Here is a 20,461-nt window from a genome sequence, read left to right as displayed (position 1 = left end):
AGACTTGGCTCGAATCAGCCAGTTGTTCAAATGTGGATGTACCAGGATTCCCTCTTTTTGCAAGGCCACCGCTATCACCATCATAACCTTGAAAAGTGTTCTGGGAGCAGTGGCTAGACCAAAAGGCAGTGCCAAAAATTGATCATGGTGCCCCCAACAATGCAAACCATAGAAAGCATTGGTGTTCCAGTTGGATAGGAATATGAAGGTAAGTCTCAAAGGTCCAAGGAGGTCAGAAATTCCCAACAGCACCATCATCACAGAGCATAAGGTTTACATTCAAAAAATGAGTCACCTGCAAGTGACAGTTGACCCTCTTGAGATCAAGGATTGGGCACAACAAAATAAATGGAATATCACCCCATACTTTGAGACATGGGCACTGGAATCACAGCCCTCAGTCTGAGGAGCTTTTGAAGTGTGAACTCCACTGCCTATAGGGAGTGCCAAGGAGACACCATAAACAGGTCCCGAGGTATACTGCAAAATTCCAGTGCATACACCTTCGCATATCACTTCCAGGACCCACTGGGCCGACGTGATCTTGACCCACTTTTGATGAGAGTATCATCCCCTTATTTCCTGCTCCAGAAGGTGGGTCAGAACACCTTCATTGGGAAGCTCTACCACATGAGCCTGCTCCTCTCTTGGGTTGTTGGGGATGAAAGGACTGAGACCTACCGAAAGGCCAAGTCCGCTGAAAGGTCATCCCTGGACCCCTGAAATGACCCCTCATACCAAAGGGGCACTGTAACTGTTTCTTATCCTCCAGCAACTGAGGCACCAGAGACTCACCCCACTTACTTGCCCAGTTTCTTCCATTTGCTCCCAAACAAAAAGCAAGCCTTTAAAGGTAATCTTGGTAAGATTGGCCTTAGAAGCTGCATCAGCAGACCAATTTCACAACCAGAGTTGACACTTAGCCGCTATCATCGAAGCAGCTCCTCTGGACCAAATCACAGCCTTCATCTGCTTAAAAAGGTGGCAGCAGGCTCCATAACTGCTCTGGAATTCCCTCCAGACTCAACCTTCTGAGAGAGAAGCAGACAAGATCTCGCCACTAGGGCACAATAGTAGGTAATCTGTAAATTCATCGCCACATCCTTCGAGGCCGCTCCTCCCTCTATGGGGATAGTTGTCTGCTTAGACATGGCACATACCAGAGTATCTCCTTTGGGAAAAAGCAAATGCTCTCTCACAGCCAGATCCAGGGTATACAGGCCTTCCAATGTCCAACCCCCTTTAAAAATTTGCCTCTGGGGCATTCTATTCAAGATCAATTCCTGAATAGCATCCATCACAGGGGAAAAAAAAAAAAAAACAAGAGGCTTTACATAAGGAAGCCAAAATGGGATTCTTCCTCAGCTCTGACAGATCCAAACCAGGGACACCCAGTTGTTTTAAGGTCTGGAAAGTCAGGGCTGGCAGTTCGTCTCTATGAAAGAACCAGGACATGGTTCGATACGGTTCCAGCCCTGGAGGAGTTTCCCCATCTTCCAGGGAATCGGGATCAACATCATCATCAGTGCCATCTGGATTCCTGTCTGGAGTACCTGCAGGGAGCAGAGGTGAGCCCTGGCATTTAAGCGTAGGACTGGAAGAAGGAGGAGCCACCAGTTGAAAACTGAAATGGGGGAAGTTGGAGGACTGTGCCTGAAAAAAAGGCTTGTAGGCCTTGAAAAGAAGAAAAAGGTAGCCAGGTCCAGACCAAGCCCAGAAGGAACTGGAGCTGGTCCCACAGGAACTGCCCTCACCAGAGGAGAAGCCGATCAAGAGAGAACCAAGATCTGGCATTCCCCCAGCCAAGGCTGTGACCAACCCATTATCAGAATGAGAAGAGCCAGGCTTAGCAAAATCATAAGAAGACTATGCTGGTTGGAAGCCAGGTCAGGCTGAGAAGCCCTAATGAGATAGGCAACACAAATAGAAAGATGCTTAGGCTTCTTGCTTCCCGGTGCCATCGCTGTGGAAAGTGTGTGTTGGAATGGCTCGTGCTCAAAAATGAAGCGCGCCCAAAAATTAAAGTGTCTAGAAGAAAGCTCGGAAAGGCATATGCACAACCTGTGCGTCAAGTTAAGCTTAGAAAAAGGTGTGTGTGTAAAAAGCGTGCCCAAAAATCAAAGTGCACAACACGTGCACTGTGCTTACTGACAGCCTATAGAGAGCAGAACACGCACAGGAGTGCACAAAAACAGCCACCACGGCCTACCATGCGGCGTGCAAGGAAAAAAAAACAAAAAACCAGACACATACGGGGCCTAGAACACCAGAGGCCACAACCCGCCAGACTGCCCAGTTCCCCAGCCCCAAACAGAAGTGGGATCGATCGTCTGTACAGTGCAGAGAACAGAGACCAGAAGAAGTCCTGAAACCCCTTTTAACTGTCTGATTCAGGATAACACATTTTTGTGAAATCTTAACAGAGCTCAGTACTTACCAGCTGATAACAGACACGGACTCCGGGTGTGGGGGGAGAGGGCATCTGCTATCACCGCCACGCTCTGCCTCCTGCCTTTCAAATGAACTGGCAGCTAAGTCCATGCCAGGAAGCCCAGCTACCAGACCCAAGTCACACCTCTGAGGGACCACAGAAATCGCCTCAGGAATTCTCAACTGGGGGAGGGACCTTTAGGTATCACTGCAGGAGAGCGGGGCTCTTTTCCCGAGTTTATAATTTCAAATTTCTCCTTCCAAAAAGTTTGAAGCAATCCCCATAGGGAGATGCACGTCCACCATCTGCTGGAGACTGAGAATACTAGCAGGGTTATATATACTGTGACATCAGCTTGCTCCATCCCCGTCTGCTGGCAGGGGAGGATAAACCCACTGGTCCTGAGTGTCTATGTGCTAAGGGAAAAAAACTAATGAACCAAAAAAAAAAAAAAAAACCACACCCCCCCACCCCACCATCCCAAAATGGTCATTTCCAAGCCAACACCACTTCACCCAAACACCAAGGCATGAAAATTTCTGAAGGAAAAAAAAGCAGATAAAAATACTAGCTGCCAAAATAGAAGTATCCAAGACCTGCAGCCATTGTCCTTCCTTCTTCCCATATTTGTAACTCCCTGGATAACCTCCCGTGTTACGTCAGCACTGTCCAACATCTGCCTACCTGTTGGCAGACTACTTTCCCCGAAATCCCCCACCCTTCAGTTAGCCCCATCTTTACTCAGTCAACATTTAGGTTGCACATATCAAGGCATCCATTTTGGTGGTGGTGGGGGGGGGGGGGGGGGTTAAGTTTGAAAATCAATAATTTGTGGACAAGCTAAGACACTCAGCAAAAATAAATAAATAATGAGCATTATATTTAGAAGCAGAATGCTTCGGGCTTTTGTCTATCATAAACGATTGTCCATGTTAAATATAATTTCAGGAATACAGATCAGCCAAAAATATATACAGTAAGGATGAACAAGATTGGAATAGTGTGATTCCTGCTGTATTTTGTGCAATTTTTGTTCACTCTCTAGGTCTGCATCCCAACTTTTACAAAAAAAAAAAAAAAAAAAGAAAGTGCTCCCCAGCCCAGTCATCCCCCTTCCCTGAACAATCACATTCACTGGCAAACCATTCACCTATAGATATTTAAAAATTTCCCAAGGAACCTCTTGAAGAGTTTCAACCTGCACGCCAGCCCCAGCCGGCCATTTCTGATTCAGGAATAGAGGTAACGTATTGCGTTCTCTCCACTTTAGATTTTTTTTTTTTTTTTTTTTTTTTGAGCTGATTGAATTCTGAAAATGTACGAAATACACACAAAGATTGACAGCCGTCAGAGTTCAAGCCTCAACTGGTGTGTGTTCCTGATACCATGCATTAGATTCAAATTTTCCCCTCCTCAAGTCAGAACAGAATGAGCAAGAGACATTACCAGCAAACCACCAGAAAAGGTTTTTCTCCAATGCTAGCGTGAAGAGATCGGGGGGGGGGGTTGGATGGGTGAACAGGCAGCGACAGATGACAGCCGTTCGACTCATAATGGGTTAAGAAACCTAGGCCCTTGTCCATTCCAAAAGCATCAGACAGGAGGGAGGGAGTTACAGCGCCCGAAAACTAGTCAAGAAGCTTAAAGTTTGTCCAATGTTAAAAACAAAAAAAAGTATCACTTTGTTTTTGTTAACTTGTTTCCGTGCAATAAAGTGGACTCTTCCAGCAATCACTTGACTTTACACATCCATGGCACGAAGCCCGCGACGCTAAAGAGGAGCTCGGGGAGGAAGTATCAGTTCTTGAGATAAAGGGCGGGCATCCCCTCAGCCAGATGGAAACTCCACTTCCCGAGAGCCCAGCTGGCAAAGCTCGCTACAAAAAAGCAGAGAGCAACACACGGTGGCAGAAACTTTCTGGAAGACTCTCAGACCAGGGCAGGCGAGGCAGGAGGGACTGCAATCTGCAGCTGTCATCCCGAGAGCGGCCATGGGGGCTCTAGGCCTTCCCCCACCAGTTCCTCGGATAAAGGGAGACTAGGAATAGGAGGCTGGGGTTTCCTGTGAATGGCCGATGTGCTGTGGCAACAGCTCCTGCAGTTTTCTGGCAGGGTTGAGAAACCCCCCCCAAAAAACAGAGAGAGCGAGCTTCTGCAACATTTTCAAGACAAACCAATTTTGATTAGAGTAAGTGGAATTGGCAACTTTTCAATATCTTGTCTTTTTTTTTTTTTTTTTTTATAAACACCAAGGACAAAAAAAAAAAAAAAATTCCTAGCAGTTATAGTTTTAGTGAGCACAGAAGAGATACAGCCAAGTTTCGCATGAAATCAGATCATCCTCCCTGACAAGAGGACGCCAGGCCTACCGTCAAACCCATAAACAAGAACTTCTAATGTCTGCAAAAAAAGTCAAGTCTGGCCCCGTTTCCTCCGCCATCACCAACCCTGTTCAAAAAGGAAAGATCCCACTTGCCATGCGTGCTCTGGGCTGTCAGCCAGGCAAGCGAGTCGACCGCTTGCATTCCTTATGAGAAGGATTACGCAGAACAGTCAGATTGTGTTTTCAGTGGGAACCAAACACCCAACCGTTACCAGCGAAACAAGGCGCTGTCTGCTCCATCAGTGCCAGTGGCTGGGCTGGAAGTCATCCCACGACAGTACAAGGAGGCAGTGGGGAGCAGGAGTCAGAGTGCTCGGTGGCAAACAAGATGCTGGCAGCCAGCTCTCCCCTTACAGGCAATGCCCCAGGCTCCTGTGCTGCTCCCCCACCCACCAAAAAAAAAAAAGCAGTAATTCAATTATCTGCAGACAGTGTGGGGGGGAGGGGTGGGGGGGCAGCAGAACAGCTGCTCCCTCCCCGGCCTGCAGCAATACTGTGGCTATAGGCTCCATCATCCAGTCGGCCTATCGCATTACAGCCTATGGGAAAGCCAATCAGGGAGGGGGGAGAGCATAGCAATTAGACTGAAATGAGAGCACACTGCCCTTTACTTTCCAGAAGAGAGCCACAGGCTTCCATGGGGGGTTGGTGTGGGGTGGTGATTCACACTTCTGCTACCATTGAAGAATAGGCTGAGCAGAAAACCAAGAACTCCCAGATGCCTTTGCTGTATTGGAGCCTGTCAGAGGTGAATGAACTCTGGGTGCTTTCTGAAGCATGGCTTGCAGAGAATCTCTGGGACAGATTTGCTGGCAACAACAAGGGAGAGGCTTATTTTAATGGCCACATTTACTTCACAATGCAGAGAAACTGAGTCCAGGATGCAAGCTTTTATCTTGCAGATGCAACAGAAACCAATTTGAAAAGGAGATCTTGTGAGGTGATAGTTTTGAATGAATCCTGGTGCCAAGAAGTGGAATCCAAGTCTAGCTCTATTCAAAACCCAGACTACAAGTTATTTACATAAACAGAGAAGAACAGAAGAAAAGAAGAATACAGTGCATCAAAGCCAGTATGATACAGGAACTTGTTTACAGTGGGAGGAGGAACAGGGTTAGAAGAATTCTTAGTTGAGGGAGGTCCTCACAAGCATTTCCTATACAGGATAGATTGTCATGACAATAGCCTAAGGTATTTTTGTAAGGAAGTCTTTGGCCAGTTACGTCATTCATTCTGGAAGCTTCGGGAATGTTGTATTTTGATTATATAAGTCAGGGCAGGTCAGAGATTCACTGAGATGCAAGTTATTACAGATAGAGGGCAGTTATATTGCATCTCACAGGAACATTTGACTTTTAAGAAGCCAAATAAACTAAATTTGAAAACCTCTTGTTGATTTGAAATGTTCTTGTTGCCCTAAAGCTTTGAGTCCAGCAAAAATTATACATTTGGCACCCCAGATGGGACTCTAATAGCTGTTGTTATTATAATTATTAATTATTAATAAGCTGTAGTATTACTTTTGGCGGACGAAAGTATACTAGGTTCTTGAATGGTTAATTGGCTGGTCATTCAAAGATTGAGTTACCCAGGTAGACTGGAGGCTTATCCCGGAGAATTATGAGTTCAGAGCAGATGTGGAATGAAGTTGGATCCATTTTGTGAGTATGTAACAAGAAAAAAAAAAAAAAAAAAGGAAAAATCTGTAAGTAGCAATGTTTTTATTTTATTTGTTGTACAGTGTATATAGCTTGTGTGTTATATCAGGTTTAGAATACTTTTTGCAAAATGTTCTTTAATATAGGTTAGGGAGACAGGATATGAGTTGATGATTTGATTAAAATCTAAATTAAGTTTGGCTATTTTCAGATTGAACAGTTGAAAAAACAGAGGGGTAGCCAGCACTAGTCAGTCTGGGGTCTTTTGTCCTCAGACCGCATGGCTTGGTCTCGGCAGCAGTTTCACTTTCACTTTACACCTGGTGAACGGCTGAGTAGAGCAGTTGTAGATTCAGAAGGAGAAAGAGGGAATAAGATACAATTGGTAAGTTGAAAGTTTTATAATTAGTATGATAAGGAGTTTTTAGTTAGTGGATTTTTTACCAAAGTTTAGTTGTTAAACACACACAAATGAGGTGCTTTTAAAACTAGAAACTGCATGGTTGGATATTATAGTTTACAGCTGTCTGTGATTAGAGGTACATAAATGTCTCCAGTTTATTTTAGTTTATGAGATTTATTTTTATCAGTTCATATTTACGTTTGCTTTGGAGTTAATGCGTGATTGCTGTTAGGGTATCATTAACCAGAGAAATGAAGTTTTTCAGTTTTATGGTGTTTTGCTTCTCCCCCCTCCCCCTCAAGGTACAGGGCTGAATGATGTAGCCATGGCTGGCCACAAGGACTCTTATGTTCACTGTAAACGTAGAAAAAGAATACCCAGCCCAGCAAGCTTCTTAGTTTTTGGTTTTATTTCCCACCATTAATGCAGAGATGCTCATATTGGCATCTAAGTTTTTAGAATTGTGTGCTTAACGAGAGTTTATTGTGAAGGGTGTGTTATTTCATTTGGTAAGAACGAAAGCATGAACCTGTGTTTATTTAAAGCCATTCATAATTAGATTTGATGTATCATTGGAGAGGGATGTATTGTTTTTTTCTTTGGTCAGGGGTATAGGCAGAGAGATAGAACAGGAAAACAATCTATAGATATACTACAAGAGAGCGACTCCATTTTAATGAAATGATCTGTTTAAGTGTTTTATCACTTAACAAACCTATTCATTGAGTGTAACAGTTGTTTGGCAGGAGAGGAGGTGAAACCCCCCCTTAGGAATGTGTTTGAGAAGAAAGAAAGAAAAAAAAAAATCTGGGAGTGAGTCACTTTTAAAATGGATTTTACAGTTCTGCTGAGAGGTTTGAGGTTTAAGTATGTTATAGGACTGAGTGCACAGGTGATAGAAGAGGGACTAATGAATTGATCTGTTTAATGTGAAAACAGAAATTTGTGTTGAAAGTATGGGGAAAGTGAATATTAGTGATGAGAGATGACGTAATGTTAAAGAGGGAAGAGAATTCTTTTATGTTGGTGTAGGTAGGTAAAGTGCTATGGCAGTATGTGTTAAGTACGTTAGTTCTCAGTTTTGATTATACCTCAGTAGCTGCTAACTTTTAGAAGAAAGGAAATGAATTAGGTGGTTTATTTTGATGGGAGTTCAGGTATTACATGTTTGTATTGTGGACTGGTTAGATGATATGTAAAGGAGAAAGATGGTGAGACGGTGAACAGCAGAGAAATAAGCAGCAATGTCTATTATCTATTTATGTGCCAGTAAGAAAAACTTTTGGTTAATGCATATTAGTATGTGCCATCCTTTTATTTTGCAGACTTCCAGACTCCTAGCTGATATGTCTGTGCTTTTGGAAATGATTCGTATTTCTATTTAGGGTATTTGCAGGATTTGGTAGTAAGAACTTTGTGGAACATATGCATATTGGATGGAAATAGAATGACTTCTAATTAAGTGCAAAGTTGTTTGTTTTAAGTTTTTCTTTTAGAAGGCGAGTTAGGAGTTTACAAGCATAGGAAAACAAAAAGAGATTTTAAGATTTGTAAAAGGAAGTAGCTCTTATCACAGGGGACAGCGCCTCCTAGGGGTGGACCATCATAGAAAGGAAAGTAGCTTTATGACTGCTTTTTGCTGAATTAAGGTATAATAGCAGTTTGACTTTTAAGGAACCTGTAATGTCATTTTTAAATTTAATTTTAATCATTATATTAACTGTTATATATTAGATTTCTTTCCAGGGTACCAAAGCACAAAGCGCATCTGTCTCTGATCTATGGGAGATGAAGAATGCAGTTTATTCCAGTTTGATTCCTTTTCAATTTTTGAATAGATCTATTCTATTTTTAATCCTGAGTTTTTGTTTTCTTTTGTGGATCGATCCAATTCTTTTATATTTTAAAATACGTTTTTCTTTTTGAGCTCAAAAGTTTGTCATGTTGTTTGTTCTATGTTACATGTGTACAAGGAGGAATGAATGAATGCATGCATTATGTGGTCAGTGTTGTGACATATATGTTTTACTGTACAGTCTGAGTATTTATGTTTGTGGTCTGGACCATTGCATGATGTTTTGAAATAATGTGGGGATTATTTGGCAACTTAAATATAGGGAGTACGTGACATAAAAGTATTTTCTTACTACTTAATCGGATTTGTTGCACTTTTATTTAGGTTTGACTTCATACACATGCATCTAATCTAAGGAGCTAAGAGATTCTGCCTTGACATCATCACTGAATCCTACTAAAAGAACTATATACGCACTGAATGCAGAAATTCTTGGTCGCAGACTTTCTTACATATTATATGGACTGCAAGGCTTACAATTTATACCTGATATTTGCTTTTTTCTATGTTTTGTGGGAATTACTTTATGCAGAATTTAGGTTCTTTCATTTTCTGTCAGCACTTAGGTGTTCAAGTTAATAATATTATTTGAAGTGATGCTGTTTTTATTAGTTTGTATGTTCCAAGTTAAGTAATATTTTCCAGTCTTAGATTTTATAATACTTATATGCTGAATCAGTTAAATGTGTATGTACTAGGTTTTTCTATCTTTATCTATGGACGCTGCTTTGATCACATAGAGGGTGATGTGTTTCATTGTGATTCAAATATGATAATTCAGGGTTCAAGAGGGAGATCTCTTTATATTTCTCTTTCACACCAGCCTAAGTTATAAGCTATTTCTATTCTTTTGTTTTGCAGCTTGCACTTAGGGTAATCACTTGCTGATCTTTAATATCTCAATATTCTCTCTCTTATTCTAATGTTTTCGCTGAACCCTTCTTTGAATATCTTTTCGTATGACACTATTTACTAGATTTTACCTAATGACTGTTTCACTCTCTTTCACAAAGATTTCTTTTCTCCTTAAAACAAATACATACCTTACACATGAGGAGCTCTGCTATAGGGATTTGTAATATTCTATTACTATATTTTTGGGTTTATTAATTGCTCATTGTTCTTTTCTTCTTATCTTGGTCCTTTCACTATAAACTCTATCTGTGACTTATAAGCTAGTGGGTTTCTATTTAGGATTCCAAAGGGGAAGATATAATTTTCCTTATTTCTGTCTTTTATTTATATGACATTCCTTCCTTCCCTGTGTAAAATCTTACACTGATGGTTTATCAATTCTGCAAAGTAGTTCACATAATATGTTAAAGACTCTCACAGAGTTAGCTTTCATTTATTGTTATGATTATCCCCAATATATTTAGACTTACCATCATTTGAGAAGGGTATTAGCCCCATTTCCCCTAGAAGTATCTGAAGACAAAGCAGTATTACTAGCCATCATCTACCTTAATAATTAATACTTGCCATACACAGATGTATTATCTCTTGGACATATGACTGCCATAAGTGAATTAGGACAGTCCATACAGTGAGTGCTTTCACTGCTACAGTTTATTGTCATAATACTGGATAGCACTATACATACCCTACAGAATTAGTATGATGTTTTAGACTTTTGCTATGCCTTTGCCTATCATGCATATGCTTTTGTATTTGATCTTCCATCACTACAGCATATGACTAGAATATGTCTTATGCTTTGCAACACTTTTACATCATGTATGCACAACACAGTATGAGTTTTTCTATAGATTCTTGGTTTTCTTCTATGTTATTGGTTTCTTTACTTTTCTGGTAAGGTGCATTGATTATATCCCTGGTTGCCATTTTAATGAATATTATCCTGGGTAGTTGTTCACAACAACAGTATTCATTGAAAAGATTTGCCCAGTATACCTAGTATTATATGAGAAACATAGTACTTTCATACTAGTCTCTCTGTGTACTTATCTTTACATGTTATACCACTATTATGTACTTACTTGATTCTGAAAGATAACATATGTGATCATGTTATATTGAAGTAGGTCCTTTTTATAATGCAGGTATCTGTATAGCTCCATTATAGAGCTAATAGCTACCTAGTGAAAATTAGTTTTGATGTTATTTTTTAATTAACTAGTGAATGCTTGTGGGAGTATCATTCATAGTAATTGGGAATCTAGAGGGACATACACCTATGCACTACACCTGATAAATACCAAGGTTAGGGGTTAGGTTACACTTTTAAGTTCCTCTGTCATGGCTTAGCATCGAAGACTGATTGATGTGACACCTATCCATTAAAGGTGTCCCATAGAGGGAAATGAAGAATAGGCTGAGCAGAAAACCAAGAACTCCCAGATGCCTTTGCTGTATTGGAGCCTGTCAGAGGTGAATGAACTCTGGGTGCTTTCTGAAGCATGGCTTGCAGAGAATCTCTGGGACAGATTTGCTGGCAACAACAAGGGAGAGGCTTATTTTAATGGCCACATTTACTTCACAATGCAGAGAAACTGAGTCCAGGATGCAAGCTTTTATCTTGCAGATGCAACAGAAACCAATTTGAAAAGGAGATCTTGTGAGGTGATAGTTTTGAATGAATCCTGGTGCCAAGAAGTGGAATCCAAGTCTAGCTCTATTCAAAACCCAGACTACAAGTTATTTACATAAACAGAGAAGAACAGAAGAAAAGAAGAATACAGTGCATCAAAGCCAGTATGATACAGGAACTTGTTTACAGTGGGAGGAGGAACAGGGTTAGAAGAATTCTTAGTTGAGGGAGGTCCTCACAAGCATTTCCTATACAGGATAGATTGTCATGACAACAGTATACGGTATTTTGTCTTTGGCCAGTTACGTCATTCATTCTGGAAGCTTCGGGAATGTTGTATTTTGATTATATAAGTCAGGGCAGGTCAGAGATTCACTGAGATGCAAGTTATTACAGATAGAGGGCAGTTATATTGCATCTCACAGGAACATTTGACTTTTAAGAAGCCAAATAAACTAAATTTGAAAACCTCTTGTTGATTTGAAATGTTCTTGTTGCCCTAAAGCTTTGAGTCCAGCAAAAATTATACACCATCCTGTGGTTATATAATGTGTTTTTCTTCATCCTCCCCCCTGGGCATCCTTCCTATAGTGCTACTTGTACGGCAGAATTGCAAACCAGATTGTTGGTGCAATCGGAAGAAAGGGCTCTAAAACCGATGTTATCATCCACTTAGGGACTTGGTGACCTGGCTAGAAATGACAACTCTGCAGTCCAGAGTTTTCCCACAATCCGGGAGAGAGAGGCTTAGGCACATAAGGACCACAGACTTTTCAGAGGTAGTAACGTAATAAAAGCTAGCAAGCTTTTTTTTTTTTTTAGATTTCGGTATGGCATGATCTGCTTCACGTGTTAGATTGAACAGCATCAATACATTTGAGGTTTTATTACAGGGATTCACAACTTTTTCATGTGCAGGGATCCCTTTTCAATCTACAGTAATTTTAGGGATCTCCAACAGTCTCACTCCTCTCGCTGGTCATTCCCCCCCCCCCACCCCACCATGGAGCGTGCCTCTAAACATTCAGGGACCGGTGGCACTGCAAGTACTTTACTACCTGCAGGATTTCGAGATTCTCTAGTGATGGTCTGTACTTTCCTTGACCTCTGGGGCAACCCAGCCATCCCCCACCTTCCTTGTAATCCCTGGTGGTTGTCTTGCCTTCCTGATCTCTACCCCCCCCCCCCCCCCCCGAATATCTCCTTCCCAGACCTCTCCCTTTAGCCTCCTCACTTGAACCCTTCCCTGAGCGCTCTTCTCCTGTTCTGAATCTAGACACCCATGGCCCCCATCCCAAATGGCTTTCCTCTGCCATCCTTCCCCTGCAGCTCCTTCCACACTCCTATCCCCTCCTGCACACTTCCCGGACGCCTCCCCCTCCTTACCCTGCTTCCCCCACCCTTGACCCCCTTTCCCAGGTGCCTTTCAATCTTCTCTCTCTGAACCTCTCCATCCTGGCTCCTTCGAGTGTTGCCTTGGCGCCCCCTGGTGCCTTCCCCTCTCAGGGCCCTTTTCCCAAATTGCTCTCCCTCCTGCCATCTCGAGTACTGCCCTCCCCATGGACCCTTTCCAACATTTAATGCATGAAAGGTATTAAATGCACAATTTCCAGTCTACAGAAAATGCAGGACTAGGGATCATACGATGCGCGGTGGGGAGGGGAGGACAAGGGGGGCGAGTGACGGGCACTTCAGGACATTTTTTCATGGAATGGGAAAGGCTTTCCAGGCTCCAGCCACCCACATCCCGAATTCATAAGGGAGTAGAGGAGCAGCAGCAGGGCTGCAAAAACCCAGGGGAACCAGGGATCGAATCCCACTGTCGCTCCAGGTCACCTTGTGCAAGTTCCTTTACCCTCTGTAGCCTCAGGTACAAAAATTAAGACTAAAATCTGTGGGGATAGGGAAATACCTATAAAACCTGAATGTAATAATCTGCTTTGCTGTGCACTTTGAAGTGTACAAAAGTGGAATATAAAAATCTAAATAAAATAAAAACTAAGTGCTTGGGATAAACAGAGAATGGTAACAAGTCACTGGGGTAATCCTGGTAACTTTACTATACCCCAGGCTGACTGGATGCAATACTTTGGGCTTTAACCGTTAAAGATGTTACTGTGCGTTTAACACAGCACTACCCTGGTTGTCTCGCCTGGGTATCCTGGGGGACCTTTTAGTCCCAGGGCTAATTGGACATCCTCATGACAGTAAAATCTCCGTCCAAAGGCCAGGGTATACACATCTGTGGGATCCACTGCACATCACAGCACTGGCTCTCTATATATTTGAGAGATCATACACAACACCGCAGAGATGGCAAAGCGTATCTTTCACAAGCCATTTCTTTCTTGCTGTACCCTTTATATATATATATATATATATATATATATATATATATATATATATATATATATATATATATATATATGTTTGAAATTTAGCTAGAATTAAGCTGTTCTTTAAATTCCTGATTTCTTGAAAGTATGTACTATACTGTAAATATAAAAAGAGCACTAGTCAAGATTTAGGGGTGTTTGGGTTTTTTTTTTTTTTTTAAATGGTGGACTGTCACTTATGCCAGGGCTATTTGTTAAATAGAAGCTCTACCATGTATATATAAAAAAAAACAAAACAAAACAGAAAAAAAAAAAAAAAACAAAACCCCAAAACTGTGTATAAACAAGTTTTTGTTTTTTTTTTTTTTGTTTTAAGCACAATGAAAGCCCTTCCATGAAAAGCTGACTTTGGCCCATATTTAGTAATAATTCATTCTGCAAAAAAGTCTGCAGCAGTTCTGGCAACCCTGCAGAACATTAAGTGGGGGGAGGGCTTAGTCAGGGGTTAAGAGCGTAGAAGTTTTAGCCCCTCCCTCCCATCTCAAAATCCTGGATTGAAGGATGGTGGGTGGGGAGGGGAAGGCACTTAAGAAAAAAAAAAAAAAAGGCTCCATCTCCACATAAGCTGAGGGAAGAGAGCAGGCAGGGAGATGAGAGCTATGGTGTACACCACTGTACCAACCTTTTGACCAGGGCGGTTATATGCACCAAAGGAACATTACATTTCCTGACAGCCAGCTGTCAAATGCAGCAAAGTAGCTGCTTACTTGCAATTATGGCCCTCTGGACCTTCAAAGCAAACCATCGACATATTGGCTATGCCAGGAGAAGGCTAACTGGACCAGTTCAGACACTTTCAGGGCAATGCAATACCATGCACTCAGGCTAACCCATGGACGGTCACGCGTCCATAACCTCTGATGCAATAAGGGAATCAGCACGTCCAAAACAGCGCATAGCTAGTAGCGCTCACCACATGATGAAGCTATTAGCTAGTACCCCCGAAGTAAAAAAAAAAAAAAGGTGCGCCTGACATTTTAACCCTCAAAAATTTACGTCAGCACTGGAGCTGGCACTAAGTCTCAAGAAGTCCCAAAAGTTGAACAGAAAAGCAGAAGATACTGCTTTTCTTTGGTTCCTCTGACTTAATTTTCCCACAATCTTAAGTTTGAGGAACCACAGAAAGCAGCAACATGAGAAAAAAAAAAATTACAAAAAAAAAAAAATATGTCTTGATGGCAGTCTGGTTTGGAAAACTGACACTTAATTTACAAGGGTCCGTTTTCCTAACCCATGCACAGCCTGAGCACCCATGCCGAGGCACAAGGGATGCACAAATTTCCTCCAGCGCCTCCTCTTTAATGCAGTAGCTCATCAGCATACTGCATCGCTCGTCCGGGAGAGGTGGATGGGTGTACGTTATGACTTAACACCCGTTTTTCATACGCCCATATTGCATTGGCCTGATTGAGTTATTCAATATTCCGATAGCAGCCACCAACTGAACTACCTGGCAAAAAAAAAAAAAAAGATACTGGCATTGGTCAATAAGGCCCCTGGATAAAATTATTGGATTTTCCTTTATCGCTGGTGCTCAAATTACACTTAAGCCATATCATGTGATGTACTCCTGTTTATTAATGGTTATGCTTCTTGCATGCTGTATTTATGTATGGTGTGATCATCAATAAAATGTTAATTAAAAAAAAAAGTTACATTTAAGCCACTGAGATACAAATAAAAAGGGCCAACAATGTATTACATTATGCAAGAGATCTTCCTCTCCCCAAACTCCTCAAAGAAACTTAACACAAAAGTGTTGCCAGCTATTTGCACAAGTTTGATATACTGACTGCTCAAAAATTCACCACTTTAATACACATCTTCAAACTAGCTCTACCACAGTGGGGGGGAATGATGGCAGCGCCCAAACCAGAGTCAAAATCAAACTAGTCCCTTCAACCAAGCTACTTAACCTTAACTCCCCTAGGTTAGCAGCCTGTGCTGATAAAGCAAGGGGGAAAAAAAAAAAAAAAGGTTCTGCTAGCACATGCTTGCTATGAGGTGCCATGTGCCACCGTACTAGCTACATCCCTACTTGACATAGCTCTGCTTACCCCACCTCTATCTTAGCATCATGAAACCCCACCAAATAACTCAGAGCGATGCAGTAACGGCGCACGGAAAATGGATGCTCATGATCGAGCGCCCCCTCTACTAGCATGCGCCGATCGACCTCTCTGGGACGCCCGATGCAATATCCAAATGGGCTGTTGCCGTAAAAAGGAGGCGCTAGGGAACTTGTGCGCCCCTAGCACCTCCTTGGCAGCAGGCGCCCAGGAGAGGTGGCTCTCAGCAGGTTAGGAAAACAGACGCTCAATTTTACCAGCCTCCCTTTTCCTAGCCTGTGCACTGGCACACTTTAAAAAAGTTTTTTTTGGACAGTTCTAATTTTTCCCCACTTCCTCCAACTTAATATCGCTCCAGGGCAGGCGTTCATTTTGGAAAGTAAAAAGTGTGCATGCTGGGCCCACATTTTTCTGCATTGGAGAAATAGCTTAATAGCCTTATCAATATGAATTTACACGTGATGAGAACTTAGCTACCCGTGCGATTAGACACGCGATTTGGATACATTAACCCCCAATGCAAAATACAGGGGTTATGCGCTCCTCCAATTGCACATTGAGCCATGCGCTGCCCGCAGCACACAGTACTGCATCGGCCCAACAGCAGTGTTGACTATACCCAACCAGCAAGTGGAAGCAACGAATAATGCCTTAACACTGGGACATATGGATTAGGACCACTACCTCCAAAATGTTAACACCTGCCTCGGCTAACATGGGAACCCAGGAACCAGAGTCAGACTGTCAAACCAGGCAGCTTACACAGAAGCAATTGGCCCACTAAAAACAGTTTAAATTAGCTAAGCACATATTCTCCCCTCCTGTACCCCAATACAACCCAATTCATTCAGAGGATAATCTGCAGCTGTCAGCACGCAGTTTTAAATCTGTTATTTCTTCACTAACAGTTTGCATATATTATATAAATGCATTCCTAACACATTGGGATGCAGCTACAGGGATAAGTGATTACTACCTTAGCAGGTGCTTCTTCTGGGTATCCTTCAGTCACCAGTGGTTTATCTGCAAAACAGAAAAAAAAAAAAAGGCATTACAGGCGTGCTTCCACTCAGTCATTTACCTCGCAACTAGCATAGAGAATTCAATTGCTCTTCACAAACTGAAGAAAAATATTTGAAGCAAATGGGATTTTTTTTTTTTTTTTTACCATCAATTCCTCTATCTCCAAGAGGAAGGGGGTGTAACTCTAGATGCCAGGGCACTCGATTTGGCACCAAACAGTCCACATAAGAGAAGAGGCACTGAAGGAGGTAGAGAGGGGAAAGAAATCCAACATAAGAGGAACATACCTGGCTCCTTAAAAAAAACAAAAAAAAAAAAAGAAACTTGCTGGGTGCCCAAATTCCCTAAGTTTCTCAGGTCCTGATTAACACCTCAAGCAGCGCAAGCCTAGATGTTACTGAGGGAGCAGAGTACACCAGCATTATAAAATCCTCAGAGGCTGTCAACCAAGCAATTCCTGATCAGGCTACCTCCTCCACCTTCAGCAATGGTCCTTCCGACCCCAGGAGGAGCATTTCTCTTCCGGCCTGAATGCTGTGAAACTGCAATATTAGTGCAGCATCTCTGTAGCTACGCCTCATATACATCAAAAAGGGTCCTGCAGAGGCCAGCAGCTTACAGATCTACTCTCAGGTGGCTCACTGCTGAATGCTGTAGGGCAGTGGTTATCAACTTCCCCCCCCCCCCATCGTGACATCTGTCAAAAACTCACATGCAACAAACTGCTCATTACAATCCAGTGGAAACAAAAAAAAAAAAAAAAGCCCCAGTATTATTTGTTAAGAATGACACGAGGGAAAGATTTTTTCTGAACAGAAGTTACATGAATAGTATACCTCCCGTATCAGAACGGCACCAGCTTCCAGCAATCAGCCACCTTACCTAAGAAAAGGCAACACTAAAAGTACACCAGGCCTTAACACACCAATACTCCTATCAGGAAAACAGAACGAGCCAGGCTGCTATACAGCCCTACACAAACTACACGCCAGCAGAGAACCTCACCTAGCAAAGAATAAAGAGACCATAAAGCATAACTAGAAGCATGCAGACAAAAACTGAACTAGAAACCACAAGCCAGAGAGACTGTATGCAGTGCAAAGGAAAAAGAATCAGTCTTCATAAAACAAGTCAAGAAATATAAAATCAATAGCAAAGCCATAAGAGATGTCAAAACAGCTGATTAATGGCATATCCAATATTTAAAATTTTCAGACATCAATAAAATATTTCAGATCTGCAGACACAAAGACCCATTAATTAAAAAAGGATAAAATTCCCTGCTCTCCATACTTGGGAACACTTGATTTCCAGGTGCCCTGAGATTGGTGTGAATTAGCAGTGGGAGGGGAAAGAGAATGAGGGAGTTTGCTTGCAACTTTCTCCTCAGTCATTCACAGACTTAACCATACATATGCTCTCACATACATGTTGTCACACCCCCACACACAGGGTCTCAAACACGTGCTCGCTCACTCTCTCCCTCCCCACCACCAAACTGGTAGCAGCAACAGCAGCCTCCTCTAACCCCTCGTGGCCTTGAGAAAGGAGTCCCCATTGACCATTGTGGCTGACTCTGCTCCGGGCCGCACTGCTCTTCTGCTTCGGGCAGATGCTGTGGCACTTGTACCTAAGTATTGCCTCTTCCCACACGTGAGGCCGCTACACACTACTTCCTCTTCTGGGCTGCAGGAAGAAGAGTCCATGCTGTGAGTGCAGCTCACTCCAGCTCTCCTGCCTGGACCGGAAGCATTTCAAGCTTGGGCAGAGGAAGAGCTCTCATCTTGCTGGGGGCAGGGTGGCAACACCAAGGTGTGTCACTACACACCAGTGAGGGCTTACTAAAAAAAAAAAAAAAAAAAAAAAAAAAAAAAGACGGATGTTCCCATTCTGTGGGTGACGTCATCAGATGAAGCCCAATGCAAGAAACTGACTAGGCACACCGAGCATGTCCTATACCACATCCATGCAGGGTCCCTCTTCAGTCTTGTAACTGAATAACGATAAAAATAGGAGAAACCAAACTCCGCGGCGTGGCGGGCATGTTTCGTGAGGACTAACATCCTGCTGTCCTTTGAGAACTCCTGTCACAGGTAAGCAACTCTTTCTCCAAGGACAAGCAGGATAATAGTTCTCACACATGGGTGAATCCCTAACCACAGGCTGCTCCCCCCCCCCCCCCAACACAAAATGGGACCTAACCAAGTGCCAATGGGCACAACACTGGTGCTGTTGGTAAGAGGGGGGGGGGGGGGGGAAGACAGCCTGATCCAAAAACAGATCAGGTTGGGAGAGTTGGGTTCTACACCTCGAACAGGGTCCTGAGGACAGACTGCCAAACCTACTGTGACATCAGCCATCCCTATCCAGACAGTAATGGCGTTCTCTCCACACGTTCACATCCCATGTCACAGCCGTGCAGATCTCCACAGGCACCAATGCTGCCATAGCTCTGACAGAATGAGCTATGACAATCCTCAAGATGCAGTCCTGCCTAGGCATGACAGGAGATTCAATCTGCTAGCCAACTGGTTAGTATTTGGCAATGGCATTGCCCAACCTACTCTTATGAAAAGAAACAAAAAAAAAAAAAACCAAACAAAAAACACACTTAAGTGGACTTGGGCTTCTGTCTGCTCCAGATAGAAGACTAAGGCTCGCTTGCAGTCCAAACTGTGCAGTACTCGTTCACCTTTGTGTGAATACAGCCTGGGAAAAATATTGGCAGGACGACTGCTTAAAATGGAAATCAGTCACCACTTTAGGCAGGAACTTAGGGTGCATAGGCAAGACCACCCTGTCATGATATAATTTCGTATAAGGCAGATAAGTCACTAAGGCCTAGAGCTCGCTGACCCTGTGCACTGAAGTGACCACCACCAAAATTATGACCCGTCAGGTACTTCAGGTCACAGGTGCGCAGCAGCTCAAAAGGAGCTTTCATCAGCTGAGTTAACACCATGTTGAGGTACCAAGATACACTGGGAGGAGGCCTTAGGGAAGACTTCAATTGAAGCAAGCTGTATAAAGAGGGGGGTATCTACACCTTGGTGGTAGTGCCAATTGCACTGAGATGAACTCTCAGAGTTGGACTTTAAGCCACCCTCATATAGGTGTAGGAGGTAGTCAAGCAGTTTTTGTGTGGGGCAGGAGAATGGATCTAGAGCCTTCTGCTCACACCACACAGAAAACCTCCTCCACTTACAGTTCATACAATTTTCCAGTGTAAGGCTTTCTAGAAGCCAGTAGGACCAAAGACATCCTATGAAAGATCAAGTGGCTGCAGGATTAACCTCTCAACCAGGCTGTGAGCGACAGGGCCTGGAGATTGGGATGCTGCAGCCTGCCTTCATCTTGTGTGATGATATCTGGGGAAGTCCCAGACTGATTGGTCTCTGGATGGACAACTCCCGTAGGAATGGAAACCAGACCTATCTCGGCCAATAAGGAGCTATGAGGACCATAGTCCCCCTTTCCAAGCAAAGCTTCAAGAGAGTCTTTGCCACTAAGGGAATCAGAGGATACACATATAAAAGAACCTTGCCCTAATGACAGGAAAGGGCATCTGAGGCTGGTTTGCCGTCTGACTTGCACAGGGAGCAGAACTTAGGCACCTTCCTGCTGCAGGGGGACATGAACAGATCTATATCCGGGCTCCCTCAGAGGCAGAATATCTGATTCACTACCCCCTG

General features: G+C 42.9%; 1 protein-coding gene across 16 annotated transcripts in view; it reads right to left on the bottom strand.

Moving 5' to 3' along the window:
• MAP4 (microtubule associated protein 4) overlaps positions 1-20,461 on the bottom strand; it is a 456,329-nt gene that overhangs the window by 355,179 nt on the left and 80,689 nt on the right. For all 16 annotated transcript variants that reach the window (XM_029588164.1, XM_029588168.1, XM_029588169.1 and 13 more), the window contains exon 2: positions 16,723-16,769. The gene's annotated coding sequence lies outside the window, so the exon portion shown is untranslated. The remainder of the gene's footprint in view (positions 1-16,722; positions 16,770-20,461) is intronic.

Source organism: Rhinatrema bivittatum, chromosome 2 (genome assembly GCF_901001135.1).
Source record: "Rhinatrema bivittatum chromosome 2, aRhiBiv1.1, whole genome shotgun sequence".
NCBI classification, from domain to species: domain Eukaryota; kingdom Metazoa; phylum Chordata; class Amphibia; order Gymnophiona; family Rhinatrematidae; genus Rhinatrema; species Rhinatrema bivittatum.
The sequence above is the reverse complement of the archived record's forward strand: the minus strand, read 5'-3'. Positions and strand labels throughout refer to the sequence as shown.